Here is a 19,265-nt window from a genome sequence, read left to right as displayed (position 1 = left end):
AGGTCATTTGTATAACCTGTCTGCTCCTATAAAAAGTTGCTATGCAGGACTACATTAAAGAAAACCTTGCCAAAGGTTTTATCCGTCCTTCTAAGTCTCCGGCCGGAGCAGGGTTCTTTTTTGTTAAAAAAAAAAGACGGTGGGCTTCGCCCCTGCATAGATTATCGAGAACTGAATAAAATTACCATAAAGAATCGTTACCTACTCCCGTTAATTGACGACTTGCTCTCCCAGGTTACTGATGCATGTGTCTTTTCTAAACTCGATCTAAGAGGGGCATACAACCTGCTACACATAAGGGAGGGTGATGAATGGAAGACGGCATTTAACACACCTGACGGGCACTACGAGTACCTTGTTATGCCCTTCGGGTTGTGTAATGCTCCTGCTGTTTTCCAGGAGTTGGTCAATGAGATTTTCCGAGAGGTCCTGGGACGATTCTTCTTGGTATATCTGGACGACATACTGATTTTCTCACCTAGTCTAGCTAAACACAGGGAGCATGTGAAGTTTGTCCTGAAAAAACTGAGACAGAATTCTTTATATGCAAAAATTGAGAAATGTCTATTTGAGGTGTCGGAAGTTCCTTTCTTGGGGTATATCATTTCAACCTCAGGACTCTCCATGGACCCCAAAAAAGTAGCTGCCGTTTTGGAGTGGCCACAGCCCATGGAGCTGAAGGCACTCCAAAGATTTCTTGGCTTTGCCAATTATTACAGAAAATGTATCAAGGGATTTTCTTCTGTAGTGTCACCTCTCACTAACCTCACCAAGAAAGGAGCTGATGCTTATAATTGGTCACGTAAATTCTCTCCCGCAGAGAGAAATTACGATATCGGTAACCGAGAGCTGTTGGTCATTAAACTCGCGTTTGAGGAATGGCGTCATTTGCTCGAAGGGGCAGAACATATGATTACAATCTATACTGACCACAAAAACTTGGAATATATTGAAGGGGCCAAGAGGCTTAGTCCTCGACAGGCCCGCTGGTCATTATTCTTTTCAAGATTCAGATTTATTATTACGTATAAGCCAGGGAGCAAACATTTCAAGGCAGATGCCCTGTCTAGATGTTTTGAGCCCGAGACAGTACAGCCACCAACTTTCGGGCAGAACATACTGCCCGAAAAAGTTGTCGTGGCAGCCACCGAGACCTGGGAAGGTTGGTCGCTTACTTTGGGGCCTTATCGACAGGATATTCCCGAGGAGAAACCTGACGGAGTTCTATTTGTGCCACTTCCTTTGCGGCTGCCAATTTTACAATTGTTTCATGCACATAAAAATGCAGGGCACCCTGGGGTGGCCAGAACGCAGGATTTACTGTCTAGGTGTGTGTGGTGGCCATCACTGGTCCTAGATTGTAGGGAGTTTTTCAGAAACTGTACAGTTTGTGCCAGGAATAAGCCATCCAGACAGGCTCCCGTGGGCACCCTTCAGTCTTTGCCAGTACCTGAGGAACCATGGACCCACTTGTCCATGAATTTTGTGGGCGAACTCCCCAGATCCGAGGGGAAAACAGTCATATGGGTGGTAGTCGACAGGTTCAGCAAAATGGCTCACTTTATTCCACTGGACGGACTCCCCTCTGCCCAGAAACTGGCGGATGTCTTCATTCAACACATTTTCCGCTTACATGGCATACCAGAAAATGTGGCGTCAGATAGGGGAGTCCAGTTTGTGCTCAAATTCTGGAGAGCTTTTTGTCATCATCTCCGAATGAACCTGTCATTTTTCTCCGGCTACCGCCCACAGACCATTGGGCAAACTGAGAGTGTTAATCAGTCCTTAGAGCAGTTCCTTAGATGCTATGTGGCTGACGCGCAGTTAGAATGGGCAAAGTTCTTTCCATTCGCAGAATTTGCGCATAACAACCTGAAAGTTCTTCTTCAGGCTTTTCTCCCTTTCAGGTGGTGACGGGGAGATCTCCCAAATTCTCTCCATTGCCAGTGGTGTCTTCTCCTTTCCCTGCTTTTTAAGAGTGGCAGGGATCTTTTAAGGAGATTTGGACCATGGTCAAAAGGAATCTGGAAAAGGCCTTCCAGACCCAGAAGAAGCAGACTGATAGAAAGCGATCTGTAGAGTGGGACTTTGTACCCGGAGATATGGTATGGGTTTCTACCCAACATCTGGCGCTGAAACAGCCATCAGCAAAATTGGGTCCCAGATTTATAGGCCCATACCCGGTGTCTAAAAAGATTAATAATGTCACGTATGTCATTTCATTACCACCCAGTATGAGAGGTGTTAAGTCATTCCATGTGTCTTTGTTGAAGCCGGCTGTGCATGTGGATTCCTCTCCCCCCCCCTCCCCCCTGAGATGATTGATGGGGAACCTGAGTATGAGATTGAGCGAATTTTGGATTCTCGGCGAGTGCGTAACTCGGTACAGTGCCTTGTTCATTGGAAGGGGTATGGGCCTGAGGAAAGATCTTGGGTGCCGGGTCATCGCATGCATGCTGAAGAACTTAGGAAAAAGTTTAATGAGTTGCATCCTGAGAAGCCATGCAAGACGTGTCCGGAGTCCACGCCTCAAGGGGGGGGGGGGGGGGTACTGTAACAAACGTTGGAGAGGCAGCTGTGGTGAACAGCGCTACCACCGCAGTTGCCTCCACCTCCCTGTTTAGCAGTGTATCCGTGCCTCAGGTGTCTAGCACACCGAGGACGGGTCTGTCAGTTGCACATAGGGTTGCTTTGTCGCGTGCGCGCGCGCACAGACAGGGCCTTTATGCGGGGAGGAGGCGCGTCAGCTGACCGGCCGGTCGGCTGACGTCAGAGGAGACGCTCGCCGCTTCTTATTGGCTGATAGGAGGGGGCGTGCCAGAGGGGTCTCCTCTGCTTCATAAGCCCTAGCTGAATCACTCGCAACTTGTCTGCTGTTGCGAATACTCTGTGTTAGCGCTCAGACCCTTACATAGTTCCGGTGTGCTTTGATCCGGGAGGAAACCGGGGATTTCACACAAGATAGGAATTGTTTGATAGCCTTTAAGATTTACATTACTGTGTTATTATTTGTGCATGACTCTGGCTCGTTCTGACTACTCTTCTGCTCAGTGACTCTGTACCTCTGCCCATCTGATCTTGCTGCCAACTCTGCTTGCTCATACCTTCCTGTCTCTGCCTCCTGATTTTGTACTGCATCTGTCTGTCTGTTGCCGAACCCGATCTGTCTGACCACTCTACTCTCACCAGAGGGCCCTTGACTCTGGTGAGGGGCACTGTACTGTTAGTACCCACCAGCTCCTCTGGGGAGGTATTGCCAAAGCTATCAGTACTACTGTTGCACCAATCACTCATTGCCATTTGTTGTCACATCAGTTTCTTATATACCAGTATTATAGGTGATTCTGCAGATCACCATATAATCAGGTATATATCTTCATTATAGGTGATACTGCAGATCACCTAATAAACAGAATTCTGTTCTTTGCTGACACAAATCGTTACAACTCCACACTAAAGCCAAGTTACTTCAAATTTAGGAGGATAGTTCACAAAGCCAAAAGTGTCTTAACCGCCGTAACTCTGATCGGTGCTCTGTTGACACCTTACAAGAAGAACTCTTCATTGAGGCCTAAGGGCTTCAGAGTACGGAGCCTGCGAAGACGCATGGGGACACAGGAGGACACACATGGGGGACTGGAGGACAAACAGGGGTACAGGAGGACACGTGGGGACACAGGACACACATGGGAACACAGGAGGACACACATGGAGGACACAGGATACATGGGGAACACAGGACACACATGGGGACACAGGAGGGCACACATGGGGACACAGGAGGACACACATGGGGACACAGGATGACACACATGGGGACACAGGATACATGGGGGACACAGGAGGTACATAATTGGGGGAGAACATCTACAAGACGCTCCTGGAACATGGATGCATCAGGTTTAGTATACATTTTTTCCCTGGTTTTTGCCTTCCAAACTTAGGTGCATCTTATTGTCCCAAACGTCTTATACACTGAAAAATATGGTATGTTTTTACTGTGCGTCTTGCATTTTGTAGTGTTAAAGGGCTCCAATGTTCAGCTGCAGTGGTGCTCAGCAGAGCTCGAATATTCGAGTAGCTCGAATATTCGAGCTCTTTTTCAGCTATTCGAGCTCGGTATTCGAGCTCCGAATAGCTGTAGCTATTCGAATGGGCTATTCGCGTACACTCGAATAGCCCATTCACTATTCGAGCTATTCGAGCAAACGGCGCTATTCGAGCTCGGTACCGAGCTCGAATAGCGTCATAGCCCAGATTGATGTCCTTAGAGCCAATCAGAGGGCTCCCAGGCCCTCTGACGGCAGCCAATCACAGAGGGGGACCCTGGCCAGCCCCTACCCTATAAATAGCGGCCGCCATGTTACGTTTCTCCGTCCTTGCCTGAGACTTGCATAGAGAGAGAGTTGCTCCTTTGTGCTTTGGCTTAGCAAGAGCTTTATTGTGGTCATTTACCTAGCGTTTTTGCTCACATACACCTCCTATACACACCTATATTGTTGTTAGTTAGTTAGACATTGTATTTTAGTTAGTAGCTTTTGTGTTACATAGAGACAGGCCAGCTGCTGCAGGCTTACAGCTTTAGGCCTCAGGGCCTGCCTGTGTGGGCAGCTGTCCTCCTGTCCTCTGTTTATTTCTCTCTATTCTATACCAGTATTTCTGCTGTCCTTTACTACTGATTGTATTAGTATTGTAGTTATATACTGTAACTGTACTAGGACACTCACTATCACTGTTCACAGGCTACTAGCTGCTCCTGCGTGTGTGCACTCACTGTCTGTGTACACACTACACACACTCTATTTCCAAGTTCTGATAACTGATTGATTATTGTAATTGAATATTGTAATTAGTTAGTTGTACTCACTGTTACTACTTACTGTACTAGGAGTCTAGGACACTCAGTCACTGTTCATAGGCTACTAGCTCCTGCGTGTGTGCACTCACTGTCTGTGTACACACTACACACACTCTATTTCCTTCTGATAACTGATTGATTATTGTAATTAGTTAGTTGTACTTACTGTTACTACTTACTGTACTAGGAGTCTAGGACACTCAGTCACTGTTCATAGGCTACTAGCTCCTTAGCTCCTGCGTGTGTGCACTCACTGTCTGTGTACACACTACACACACTCTATTTCCTTCTGATAACTGATTGATTATTGTAATTAGTTAGTTGTACTTACTGTTACTACTTACTGTACTAGGAGTCTAGGACACTCAGTCACTGTTCATAGGCTACTAGCTCCTGCGTGTGTGCACTCACTGTCTGTGTACACACTACACACACTCTATTTCCTTCTGATAACTGATTGATTATTGTAATTAGTTAGTTGTACTTACTGACTGTTACTACTTACTTACTTACTGTACTAGGGACACTCACTCAGTCACTGTTCATAGGCTAGCTCCTGCGCGTGTTTGCGCGTGCGTGCACTCACTGTCTGTAGTGTACACACACTAAATTTACTTGTGATTACTACTGATTATTGTAACTGCTAGTTGTACTTCCTGACTGTTACTACTTACTTACTGTACTAGGGACACTCACTCAGTCACCTCACCCACCAACCCACTCCATTAAAGTACCCCACTTTTCACCCGCCCTTTTAAAAAACTTTTGTCTATACGCCCAAAACATCGAAGATGTCTGGAAGTGGCAGCCAGCGCGGTTTGGGCAAGGGGAAGGGCAGCAAGGGAATCAGGAGGAGAGGGAGCAGCATTGTGGCAAGCCGCGGGCGCGGGCGCGCCACCATGCACAGTTCCGCAGCAGCAGCGTCAGTGGCTAACATTCCTCCCATAGCCACTGGCCGTGGACGCCTTGGGCGCCGCCCAGCAGGAGCATCTGCAACTCACGCTGCAGAGACACAGCAGCAGCAGCGTGTAGCACCTGCTCCGATTTTCCTCCAGCCGGGTCGGAAACGTCCCATTGAGGAAAAGCATGCAGACACTGTGGTGCAACTCATGACGGAGGATGAGCAGCCCGCCATCAGCTCTGCATCTGAGGCCTCCACCCTCACCACCACCACCACCACCCCTGTTCGCAGCAGCCGCCCAGCAGGGTCTGGGGAGGAGGCCAGTTCACCGTCACTCGCCGACCTGTCATTCAGCAGTCTTTTGACCCCAGGCATCATGAGTAAATTGTCTGCTGTTGTTGGCGATCTTGAGGAGGAGATGCTGATGGGCACTTTGGGGGATGAGGGATTGGACAGCAAGACTGTGGCGACAGTCAAGCAGCCCATCCATGCATCAGGAGAGGAGTTTGGGGGGTCCTCATCCCAGCAGGACATGTTTCAGGAGGGGGAGGATGTTGATGACCCGGTGACAGACAGAGACTGGGTGCCACCACCTCCAGGGGATGTCGTCCTCAGCAGCTCTGAGGAGGAGGAGGAGGATGCTCTTGTGGGCCTTGCAAGGAGGCGCATCATTGCAAGCATTGGCAGCAGCAGTAGGCAGGTCCCACAGCCTGCTGGTGTCTCAGGCTCAGCAGCAGCAGCAGCAGCATCTGCCAGTACCACCACCAGCCGCACCCAAGCCCTCCAAGCCGCACCCCCAACCACCACAGGGAGACAGGCAGCAGCGCTTCCATGCCGTAGGGGGATGTTTCTGTCACCAATCTGGCGCTTTTTCACCATGCCCACAGTGTACAGCAAGTACGCCACTTGCAACCACTGTCAGCGGAAGTTGAGCAGAGGTGCAGACCCCTTAAAGTTCTGCACCAGCTCGCTCATCAACCACCTTGCTGCGAAACATTTCCACCAGCATCAGGAGTTCCAGAGGCTGAAGGCATCTGGTGCTGGCAGTGGCACCACACCCATCACTGCACAGCCTTCAGCAGCAGCAGCAACAGCAGCCACCCGCCCTCCTGCTCCTCCAGCAGCACCAGCAGGAGTGCGGAAACGCACTGCTCCTCCCCCCTCTGCAACTCCTGCCGCCGACACTGAGGCCTGTTCTGGCAGCCAGTCCTCAGTGACCCCCTCCGCTGTGTCTGCTGATTCCCGTGCCAGCAAAAGGCCACGCCAGAGCCTTTTGAGCGAGTCCTTCCAGGGGGTGGTTAGGGCTCTGCCTCCCAGCAGCCGTCGCGTGCGGCAGCTGAACGGCTTGCTGGCACGGGCCATGTGCTCCCAACTCCTGCCGTACACGCTCGTGCAGGAGGGGAGCGACATTCGTGCGCTGCTTGCTTGCGCAGCCCCAGACTGGCAGCTCCCCAGCAGACACTTTTTCTCCCGCAAGGCCATTCCTGCACTGCACCGCTTTGTGATGGCCAATGTGGAGCGAGGGCTGGAGCACGCGGTTGGTGAAAGGGTCCACGTCACCATGGACTCCTGGAGCAGCCGCTTCGGGACAGGCCGCTACCTGTCCTTCACTGTCCACTGGGTCAGCTTGGTGGAAGGGGGTGAGGATGGGAGAGCAGCAGCGGGCACAGCAGCAGCAGCAACACAGTGGGTGGTGCCACCCCGCAGGGTCAGGGGAACTGCAGCAGGTTCCTCCGATCCTCTGCCATCCTCCGGCACACCTGGCCAAACCCCCCGCCTCAGCAGCAGCGTGAAGGCCCGCCACTGCCAAGCGCTGCTGCACTTGGTCAGCCTTGGGAAGACCAAGCTGACGGCAACCCATGTGTTGGCCAAACTCCAGGAGCAGGAGAGGATTTGGCTGACCCCCAGAGGCCTCAGAGTCGGAGAGGTGGTGGCCGACAATGGGGCCAATCTGGTTGCCGCAATAGACAGGGGAAACCTGACCCACATCCCTTGTCTTGCCCACGTGCTGAACCTGGTAGTGCAGAAGTTCTTGCGCACCTACCAGGGGATGGGCGAACTGCTGGAAACGGCAAGGAACGTTGTGCGTCACTTCCGGCGCTCGGCTGCAGCCTGTGCGAGCCTGGAAGACGTGCAAAAGGAGCTGGATCTGCCACGCCATCGGCTGATCCTTGACGTTCCGACTCGCTGGAACTCCACCCTGGCGATGTTGGAGCGTCTGGTTGAACAGAAGCGCGCTGTCAAACAGTACCTTGCCCTGGCCACTGTTTCCGCCGCTCAGAAAAATGACAAGACCAGCAACATCCCGTCCATCGTCCCCGATGATGACTGGAGGCACATGCAGCAGGTGTGCTTAGTGCTGGCTCTCTTTCTGCAGGCCACTAACATGGTGAGCAGGGACCATGCTATGGTCTGCGAGTGGGTGCCCCTGGTTTGTCTGCTGAACAGGGCCCTCGTTGCTTTGCTGGAACAGGGAGCGGCAGCCTTGGACCAGCAGGAGCGGCAAGCAGCTGCACAGTCCACCTCTGAGGGGGAGGAGGAGGAGGACTTGGTGGAGGTCCCTGACCTTGCTGCTGATGAGGGGGAGCAGCACAGTGCAGCTGAGTTGGTGCGGGGGTGGAGAGAGGATGAGGCTGACGAGGCAGAGGAGGAGGATGAGGACAGCAGCACTGCCGTCGATGTGCCAGCAGACGTGGCCCGCCTCTTCCCAATGGCAGCGCACATGCTGACGTGCCTGCGCAGAGACCCCAGGGTGATCCAGATGAAGCAGAGGGAGGACATCTGGATCAGCATGATGTTGGACCCACGCCTCAAGGGGAAGTTGAGCCAGTTCCTGCCGCCTGCAGGAGGAGACCCAGCGCAACAAATAAGGAGCTTGCAGCAGGCCCTTGTTGAGCGCTTGGAGGAAGCCTTCCCCCAGCCTTCCACCCCCACTGTCCAGCAGCCAGCACAGAGGCAGCAGCAGGTGCCTGCATCCAGCAGCAAGCGCCCCACAGACCTGCTGTCTCTCAGCCACGAGCTCTACAGGACTGTAGAGGCTCCGGCAGCAGTGACTAGAGAGGAGGTGCATGCAGCAGCATCCTCCACCGGTCACAGCCAGCGCCTGACCCGCATGGTGGCTGACTACATGGGGTCCTACAGCGGGCTTGACAGCGATGCCCCTGTTGATCCCATGGAGTATTGGGTCAAGCGCCTGGAGATCTGGAGCGAGCTGGCGCAGTACGCCCTGGAAGTGCTGTCCTGCCCCCCTTCCAGCGTGCTGTCCGAGCGCTGCTTCAGTGCAGCTGGTGGTGTGGTCACCGAGAAACGCTCACGTCTGTCTCACAAGTCTGTGGACAGACTGACGTTTCTCAAGATGAACCAGGCGTGGGTGGAAGGCGAGTTCCTGGCCCCTGTTGTCGGCGAGAGGGGGACATGAACTGGCTAAGAACCATCGTTAATGTGCCTTACCACCCTTTACCACCTCCTGGCTCCTGCTCACTAAGCCAGCCTGGTTCACTTTGACTATTAAGTCGCCTGCAGCCACACATTTTACACCTACAGTGGGCTGCGTACTGCCCTTCTGCTGTCTGTCTGTGTTTCCCACTGCCAGGGTACACAGATTTACCTTCTGCTGCCACTCTGCCACCAGCTATTACGTCAAACAATAGCTATATATCTGTGTAATTTGTTTTACAAACAAAACCAAAAAACCATAAAAAAAAAAAAAAAAAGGTTTAATTTTTCTGAGGTGCCCGGGTTGAAAACTGTGTTGTCCCAGTTGTGTATTGGACACGATGTGGGCTGCACGACCGCTGTCTGGGACCTCCTGTTGTGTTCATTTACGGCCTGGTATCACCGCTAGGTACCAGGGCTATTATGTCACGCTGCCTGCCTGCTGCCACACTCACACTACTCCTCCATTCCTCCTGCTGATGCTGCTGTCTGTCTGTGTTTCCCAACGCCAGGATACACAGATTTACCTTCTGCTGCCACTCTGCCACCAGCTATTACGTCAAAAAATAGCTATATCTGTGTAATTGGTTGTAAAACCAAAACTACAAAACCATAAAAAAAAAAAAAAAAAGGTTTAATTTTTCTGAGGTGCCCGGGTTGAAAACTGTGTTGTCCCAGTTGTGTATTGGACACAATGTGGGCTACACGACCGCTGTCTGGGACCTCCTGCCTGCTGTGTTTATTTACAGCCCTGGTATCACCGCTAGGTACCAGGGCTATTATGTCACGCTGCCTGCCTGCTGCCACACTCACACTACTCCTCCATTCCTCCTGCTGATGCTGCTGTCTGTCTGTGTTTCCCAACGCCAGGATACACAGATTTACCTTCTGCTGCCACTCTGCCACCAGCTATTACGTCAAAAAATAGCTATATCTGTGTAATTGGTTGTAAAACCAAAACTACAAAACCATAAAAAAAAAAAAAAAAGGTTTAATTTTTCTGAGGTGCCCGGGTTGAAAACTGTGTTGTCCCAGTTGTGTATTGGACACAATGTGGGCTACACGACCGCTGTCTGGGACCTCCTGCCTGCTGTGTTTATTTACAGCCCTGGTATCACCGCTAGGTACCAGGGCTATTATGTCACGCTGCCTGCCTGCTGCCACACTCACACTACTCCTCCATTCCTCCTGCTGATGCTGCTGTCTGTCTGTGTTTCCCAACGCCAGGGTACACAGATTTACCTTCTGCTGCCACTCTGCCACCAGCTATTACGTCAAACAATAGCTGCTCACATTACTCCTCCATTCCTCCTGCTGCTGCTGCTGCTGCTGTCTGTCTGTCTGTGTTTCCCAACGCCAGGGTACACAGATTTACCTTCTGCTGCCACTCTGCCACCAGCTATTACGTCAAAAAATAGCTATATCTGTCTGTGTAATTTGTTGTAAAAACAAAACTACAAAACCATAAAAAAAAAAAAAGGTTTAATTTTTCTGAGGTGCCCGGGTTGAAAACTGTGTTGTCCCAGTTGTGTATTGGACACAATGTGGGCTACACGACCGCTGTCTGGGACCTCCTGCCTGCTGTGTTTATTTACAGCCCTGGTATCACCGCTAGGTACCAGGGCTATTATGTCACGCTGCCTGCCTGCTGCCACACTCACACTACTCCTCCATTCCTCCTGCTGATGCTGCTGTCTGTCTGTGTTTCCCAACGCCAGGGTACACAGATTTACCTTCTGCTGCCACTCTGCCACCAGCTATTACGTCAAACAATAGCTGCTCACATTACTCCTCCATTCCTCCTGCTGCTGCTGCTGCTGCTGTCTGTCTGTCTGTGTTTCCCAACGCCAGGGTACACAGATTTACCTTCTGCTGCCACTCTGCCACCAGCTATTACGTCAAAAAATAGCTATATCTGTCTGTGTAATTTGTTGTAAAAACAAAACTACAAAACCATAAAAAAAAAAAAAGGTTTAATTTTTCTGAGGTGCCCGGGTTGAAAACTGTGTTGTCCCAGTTGTGTATTGGACACAATGTGGGCTACACGACCGCTGTCTGGGACCTCCTGCCTGCTGTGTTTATTTACAGCCCTGGTATCACCGCTAGGTACCAGGGCTATTATGTCACGCTGCCTGCCTGCTGCCACACTCACACTACTCCTCCATTCCTCCTGCTGATGCTGCTGTCTGTCTGTGTTTCCCAACGCCAGGGTACACAGATTTACCTTCTGCTGCCACTCTGCCACCAGCTATTACGTCAAACAATAGCTGCTCACATTACTCCTCCATTCCTCCTGCTGCTGCTGCTGCTGCTGTCTGTCTGTCTGTGTTTCCCAACGCCAGGGTACACAGATTTACCTTCTGCTGCCACTCTGCCACCAGCTATTACGTCAAAAAATAGCTATATCTGTCTGTGTAATTTGTTGTAAAAACAAAACTACAAAACCATAAAAAAAAAAAAAGGTTTAATTTTTCTGAGGTGCCCGGGTTGAAAACTGTGTTGTCCCAGTTGTGTATTGGACACAATGTGGGCTACACGACCGCTGTCTGGGACCTCCTGCCTGCTGTGTTTATTTACAGCCCTGGTATCACCGCTAGGTACCAGGGCTATTATGTCACGCTGCCTGCCTCATTGACTGCCTGCTGCCACACACTCATCCTCCTCCTCCTGCTGCTGAATTTAACTCCTGCTGTCTGTGTGTTTCCACTGCCAGGGAGCACATACAATGGCGCTTCCAACATGCGTGCGCCACCAGCTATTTGTTACGCTCAAAAATAGCTGCATTTCTTTAAAAAAAAAAATTTGAAAAGAGAAATAAGTGAAGAAGAAGACGATATAGAAGAAGATGAAGAAGAAGAAGATGAAGAAGAAGAAGATGAAGAAGATGAAGAAGAAGAAGAAGAAGAAGAAGAAGAAGAAGAAGATGAAGAAGATGAAGAAGATGAAGAAGATGAAGATGAAGAAGAAGAAGATGAAGAAGAAGAAGATGAAGAAGAAGAAGATGAAGATGATGAAGAAGAAGAAGATGAAGATGATGAAGAAGAAGAAGATGAAGAAGAAGAAGATGATGAAGAAGAAGATGAAGAAGATGAAGAAGAAGAAGAAGAAGATGAAGAAGATGAAGATGATGAAGAAGATGAAGAAGAAGAAGATGAAGATGATGAAGAAGAAGAAGATGAAGAAGAAGATGAAGATGATGAAGAAGAAGAAGATGAAGAAGATGAAGAAGATGAAGAAGATGAAGAAGAAGAAGATGATGAAGAAGAAGAAGATGAAGAAGATGAAGAAGAAGAAGAAGAAGAAGATGAAGAAGATGAAGAAGAAGAAGAAGATGAAAAAGTTGAAGATGAAGAAGATGAAGAAGAAGAAGAAGAAGATGAAGAAGATGAAGAAGTTGAAGATGAAGAAGATGAAGAAGAAGATGAAGAAGAAGATGAAGAAGATGAAGAAAAAGAAGATGAAGAAGAAGAAGATGATGATGAAGAAGATGAAGAAGAAGAAGAAGAAGAAGAAGACAATATAAAAGAAGAAGAAGAAGATATAGAAGAAGATATAGAAGAAGAAGATATAGAAGAAGAAGATATAGAAGAAGAAAAAGAAGAAGAAGAAGATATAGAAGATAAAGAAGAAGAAGAAGAAGTATATACAGTACTGAACACATTTCTGGACACAACTTCTCTTTTCAACTTTTTTTTTTTAAAGGAACATCCCCACATAATCACTTGCTGTTGTTACTTGGAAAAAAAGAGGTTTCTTGCATCATTCACCCTCAAAACAAGTGTTGGAAGCTATTTAAGGCCATTTCGAATAGTCAGCTCGAATAATGAGCTCGAATACCGACTCGAATAGTGAGCTCGAATTCCGAGGTCGAATCGAATAGTAAAAATTATTCGACTCGAATATTCGACTGATCTCGAATAATTTACTATTCGAATTCGACCTAACTCGAATTTTGAAAAGGGGTATTTGAGCACCACTATTCAGCTGAGATGATCTCAAATGATTGTATTGCAGGAAGGATCCATCAATGGCCTCCGGGGCATAGAGAGATAACTGCTTTATGCTGTATCATCACGCGAGGAACCGCTCACTTGTTCCCAGCAATGGAAGTAATGCTTTGGCCACAGCATCTGCTGTAAGATGGCACTCCATGTACTTTGCAGTATTATCAAAGGAAGGTTATTAGTCTGCGCTTGGCTCACCTCACCTCAGCATGAGCAGAATGATTAAAGCGTAAGTGTAAAATATCAATATTGACTGCGGCGAGAATGGATGCAGTTTTCTGTTCAGAGACTGCAGGACATGATAGATGACGGCTTTCGGAGTTCTTACAAACATAATGATTTGGAACAGGAAATGAGTACATAATTTTCCCCTATAAGCAGTGTTAATTTGTCATATTCACAAATACAGCCAGCTGCTGGGAGAATCAATAGTCTGTGTCCCTGCCAGAAAGAGACACTCCGTGCTTCTTCATCTGTTTGTGACAGCGCTTAGTACGTCTGCCCACATCTATACGGGCAGCATAGTTCACTCATTATTGACTCATTATTAATACTAGAATGTATTTTTATTATATCCTAGAATGTTTGTGCGCAAAGTACTATTTGGGTGGTATTTACACCTCTGCCTGACTCCACTTCCTGTTTCTTTAACCCTTTTGCCATTCCAATTATGTCGGCAAGGGGACGTCGCAGCACTTTTTAAAACATTTTTTTTTTAATTCATGTAGTTAGCCTAGCGCTAGCTACATGATAGCGGCTGACGAGCGGCATCCCCCAACCTAATTCGATTGCCGCCGGCGATCTTTGCAAGGAGGAAATCCCGTTCAGAACGTCATGGACGTTGGGACGTCAGAGGGAGTCCCGATCCACCTCTCAGCGCTGCCTGGCACTTATTGGCCAGGCTGCGCAGGGGTCTGGGGGGGAGGGGCGGCTCATCGCGGCGGGTAGCAGCGAATCGGCGGGTATCGGTGGCGATCGCATACTACACGCAGCTAGCAAAGTGCTAGCGGCGTGTAGGAAATTTTTTTTAGAAAATCAGCCCAGCAGGGCCAGAGCAATCCTCCTGCGCGAGTTACCCCGAGCTCAGCTCGGGATAGCCGGCAAGGAGGTTAAAGGACACCTGAAATAAGAGGAATTTGGTGGCTGCCATATTTATATCCTTATAAATAATTCCAGTTGCCCAACAGTCCTGGTGATCTTTGTTTGCAGTAGTATCTGCATCACACACACCTGAAACAAGCATTCAGCTTGCAACTGAAGTCCAACTGGGCTTGTTCACACTAACGGCGTTTGCAGGAGTTTTTTGAGTGCAGGCGAAATCGCCCTAAAAGCGCTCGTGCAATGATTCCCTATGAGAGGATTCACGTATGAGCAGTTCGATTCCGATCCGCTCACCAAAGCGTTGCCTGTACCATTTTCAGGGTAATTTGCCTGTAATGAAAGGTGTAGGGAAATTGCAAAGCGCTTGAAAAAGTGCTTTGTATATCGATATTCCAAGCGCTTTGATGAATAAATACAATTTTATTTATTAATTTCCGGGTACAAGAGTTCACTTCCTGACTGATGTCAGGAAGTGAAAAAAAAACCCACTTTGTAAGCGCTTAGAAAAGGGCTTAGAAAGCGTAGAGAAAGGCGATTTTAAAAATTGCAAAAAAATTGCTCAGCACTCACCTATACTGGGGCACCTATACCTGGCTAACCTATGCTAGGGCACCTATACCTGGCTAACCTATGCTGGGGCACCTATACCTGGCTACCTATACAGGGGGCACCTATTCCTGGCTATCTATACTGGGGGCACCTGTACCTGGCTACCTATACTGGGGGCACCTGTACTGGGGGACTAAATACCGCATCGCAGATAAAATTCTCAAACCCACAGGGCGCAAATTTGACACCCTCTTCCTGGGAGCAATTTAGACTAGAAACTGCCGTGCAACAACACAGCACTTTGAAAATGGCCTTAGAGATCTGTCCAGTGCTGTCAAGAGCCTAATGTTTGCTAGGCTTGTTGCGTAGATTGGATAGAGCTGAATTTGCCCCTTTGATTTATTACTTACTCTGGAGACTATAGCTGTCATTTACTAAATGATATGCAGTGAAAGGCTAGATGATTTTTTTATCATGTAACCAAATGTTGATGACACCGGGGAGCTGCCATGTTGGAACAGGAAATAGTGGTGTCACCCATAGCACTATGCAGTGTGGTAGAGGAGTGGGAATGACAAGGGATACTGAAAACATGTCAAACACATCCCAGGTAAAACAGTAAATAACAAAGTAAAATCAGGGACGATGGATACAAACACGCTGAATCCAGCACTGGAGACTTGGGCTGAGCCGGCGCCACCATAGGCCGCAATAGGAATTACGGCTATAGCAGCACACAGGGAGTAACTTCGGCACGTCCGTCAGAAGATGGAGCTGAAGTTACTTTTAAAAAACAAAATTATTTTATTCCCCACCATCCATGGTGGCCTGGAGGGGGAATAGTATTTAGCGTGGCCGGGAACTTGTGCGGCAGCAGGTTTAGCTATATACCGGCTGTATCCTGCGCCCAAGTCTCCCGCGCCGATGGATATATTGCTACTTTCGGTCAAAGCAAGCACTTAGTGATAGATCGCACTGTCCAATTCCAGTCACGTCACACCATCCACAATCTTAAGATCAGTACAAGTAATTATTTAAAGAGATGAAATGGCCGTCCCCTGACTGATGGGGTATGATTATACGTGTCACTCCCAGTCTACTTGTATTGTTGCTATGACACCTTCTAAGTGGTCAAGGTTGCCGTGCTAGAGAGACATCCACATGCATGCGCAGCTCGTGAGTCATTCTGGTAAAAATGAGAGATTTAAAATATGACAGCCAGTGGCGGACACAGCCAGCAGTGGGCCCCTGTGCAAAATTGTAATTGTGGGCCCCCTATGACCTGCGGCGCGCGTAGCGCGCCGCGGCAAAATATGGGCGTGGCTACAACCTGCGGCGCGCGAAGCGCGCCGCGGCAAAAATTAGTGGACAGAACCTGCGGCGCGTAGCGCCGCGGCAAAAAAAATGGGCGTGGCAATGACCGGATGAGGGCGGAGCTAACTGTAACTTAAAGCGAACCCGGGGTGAGGGTTTATTTCCTTTTAAACAATACTAGTTGCCTGGCGGCCCTGCTGATCTATTTGGCTGCAGTAATAAACTGAATTACACCAGCAACAAGCATGCAGCTAATCTTCTCAGTTCTGACAATATTGTCAGAAACCCCTGACCTGCTGCATGCTTGTTCAGGGTCTATGGTTGAAAGAATAAGAGGCAGAGGACCAGCACGGCAGCCAGGCAACTGGTATTGCTTAAAAGGAGAGAAATATGGCAGCCTCAATATTATTCTCACCTCAGGTTCCCTTGAAAAGTGCAACGCAAAGACAGTGGGCCCAAGTTTTGGTGACCCTTTCCCCAGAAAATTCACATAATTGTGCAGGTTTTCTCAAGAAAATACACATATATGCCCAGAAAATACGTGCAATCATGTCGGCAGATATGCCCAGAAAATACGTGCAATCATGTCGGCAGATATGCCCAGAAAATATGTGCAATCAAGTCGGCAGATATGCCCAGAAAATACGTGCAATCAAGTCGGCAGATATGCCCAGAAAATACGTGCAATCAAGTCGGCAGATATGCCCAGAAAATACGTGCAAACAAGTCGGCAGATATGCCCAGAAAATACGTGCAAACAAGTCGGCAGATATGCCCAGAAAATACATGCAATCAAGTCGGCAGATATGCCCAGAAAATACGTGCAAACAAGTCGGCAGATATGCCCAGAAAATACGTGCAATCATGTCGGCAGATATGCCCAGAAAATACATGCAATCATGTCGGCAGATTTGCGAAGAAAATACATGCAATCATGTGGCAGACCTGCCCAGAACATACACCTGCTAATATAAATAAAACAAAAACATTTACTCACCTGCAGCAGCAGACCTCCTCTCCCAGCCTCCATCCGGCGCGCAGCTCCCATGGGTGGTTGGGTGGATAGGTAGCCTAGTGGGTGGGTGAGTGGGTGGGTGGGTAGCCTGGTTGAGTGGGTGGGTTGGTAGCCTGGTGGGTGGGTGGGTAGGTAGCCTGGTGGGTGGGTGGGTAGGTAGCCGGGTGGGTAGGTAGCCTGGTGGGTGGGTGGGTAACTAGCCCGGTAGGTAGGTAGGTAGCCCGGTGGGTGGGTAGGTAGGTAGCCTGGTGGGTGCGTGGGTAGCCGGGTGGGTGGGTAGGTAGCCTGGTGGGTGGGCTGGTAACTAGCCCGGTAGGTAGCCGGGTGGGTGGTTAGGTAGGTAGCCGGGTGGGTGGTTAGGTAGGAAGCCTGGTGGGTGGGTAGCCGGGTGGGTGGGTAGGTAGGTAGCCGGGTGGGTGGTTAGGTAGGTAGCCGGGTGGGTAGGTAGGAAGCCTGGTGGGTGGGTAGGTAGCCGGGTGGGTAGGTAGGTAGCCGGGTGGGTAGGTAGGAAGCCTGGTGGGTGGGTAGGTAGCCTGGTGGGTGGGTAGGTAGGTAGCCTGGTGGGTGGGTAGGTAGCCTGGTGGGTAGGTAGGTAGCCGGGTGGGTAGGTAGGAAGCCTGGTGGGTGGGTAGGTAGCCTGGTGGGTGGGTAGGTAGGTAGCCTGGTGGGTGGGTAGGAAACCTGGTGGGTGGGTTGGTAACTAGCCCGGTAGGTAGCCGGGTGGGTGGTTAGGTAGGTAGCCAGGTGGGTGGTTAGGTAGGTAGCCGGGTGGGTGGTTAGGTAGGTAGCCGGGTGGGTGGGTAGGTAGCCTGGTGGGTGGGTTGGTAACTAGCCCGGTAGGTAGCCGGGTGGGTGGTTAGGTAGGTAGCCGGGTGGGTGGTTAGGTAGGTAGCCGGGTAGGTAGGTAGGTAGCCGGGTGGGTAGGTAGCCGGGTGGGTGGTTAGGTAGTTGAGTGGGTGGTTAGGTAGGAAGCCTGGTGGGTGGGTAGGTAGCCGGGTGGGTAGGTAGCCGGGTGGGTGGTTAGGTAGTTGGGTGGGTGGTTAGGTAGGAAGCCTGGTGGGTGGGTAGGTAGCCGGGTGGGTAGGTAGGTAGGAAGCCTGGTGGGTGGTTAGGTAGTCGGGTGGGTAGGTAGGTAGCCGGGTGGGTAGGTAGCCGGGTGGGTAGCTATCCGGGTGGGGGGCCCGACTCCTATCCTCCCTCCCTCCCTTCCTTCCTCACCTCGGGGGGCCCCCTCCCGATATGCGCGGCGGGAGAGTGAGCGGCAAATGCAGGAAGTCTTCAGGGCTCTCCAGGCATCCGCTAGAGGCCCAGCCGCTGAGTCTCCAATATGTCTCCAACTGGAGACATATTGGAGACCAAGCGGCTGGGCCTCTAGCGGATGCCTGGAGAGCCCTTCCTGCATTTGCCGCTCGCTCGCTCTCCCGCCGCGCATATCGGGAGGGGGCCCCCGAGGTGAGGGAGGGAGGGAGGATAGGAGTCGGGGGGCCCCCGGGAATAAAATAATAAAAAAAAAAAAAAATATTAAAAAAAAAAAAAAAAAGTACTTAATGCCATGGGCCCCTGAAGAAAACGGAACTTCAGGGGCCCTCGTGCGGCGGCACGGCCTGCACGGCCGTATGTCCGCCCCTGATGACAGCCATGTCTGAGGTCAATGCCGTCTATTGAGATTCCAGATTTTCCTCACCTGAGACATCTAAATGATCCCGCAGCTATTTATATGCTTCTTTCACTTTCGGCAGAGGAACCAATTGCATGGAATGTCATTAATTGTAATGGAAATGGAACTTTGCAGGGGAAATAGCGCCTTATCTACTCAGCTCTCCACTGATAGAGATTACACATGGCAACTGCAGCCGCTCATCCCGCTGCCATTATAAAATGCCATTTCCGAGAATGATCAAATAAATGCGGGCGAGAATGATTCTGCGAGGAGAAGAGATCAGGCTCATTATAGGAAGTGAGTGCTGTTACTGGCTGGAAATCATGATAATAAAAGTAACAGCAAATACCACAGCAAAATTATAACAATAATTATAATGATAGTTATTTCCACAGAAATCAATCAATTTTCGTTTATTTTGGTGTATT

This window comes from Hyperolius riggenbachi, chromosome 1 (genome assembly GCF_040937935.1).
Source record: "Hyperolius riggenbachi isolate aHypRig1 chromosome 1, aHypRig1.pri, whole genome shotgun sequence".
NCBI lineage: Eukaryota > Metazoa > Chordata > Amphibia > Anura > Hyperoliidae > Hyperolius > Hyperolius riggenbachi.
The sequence above is the reverse complement of the archived record's forward strand: the minus strand, read 5'-3'. Positions refer to the sequence as shown.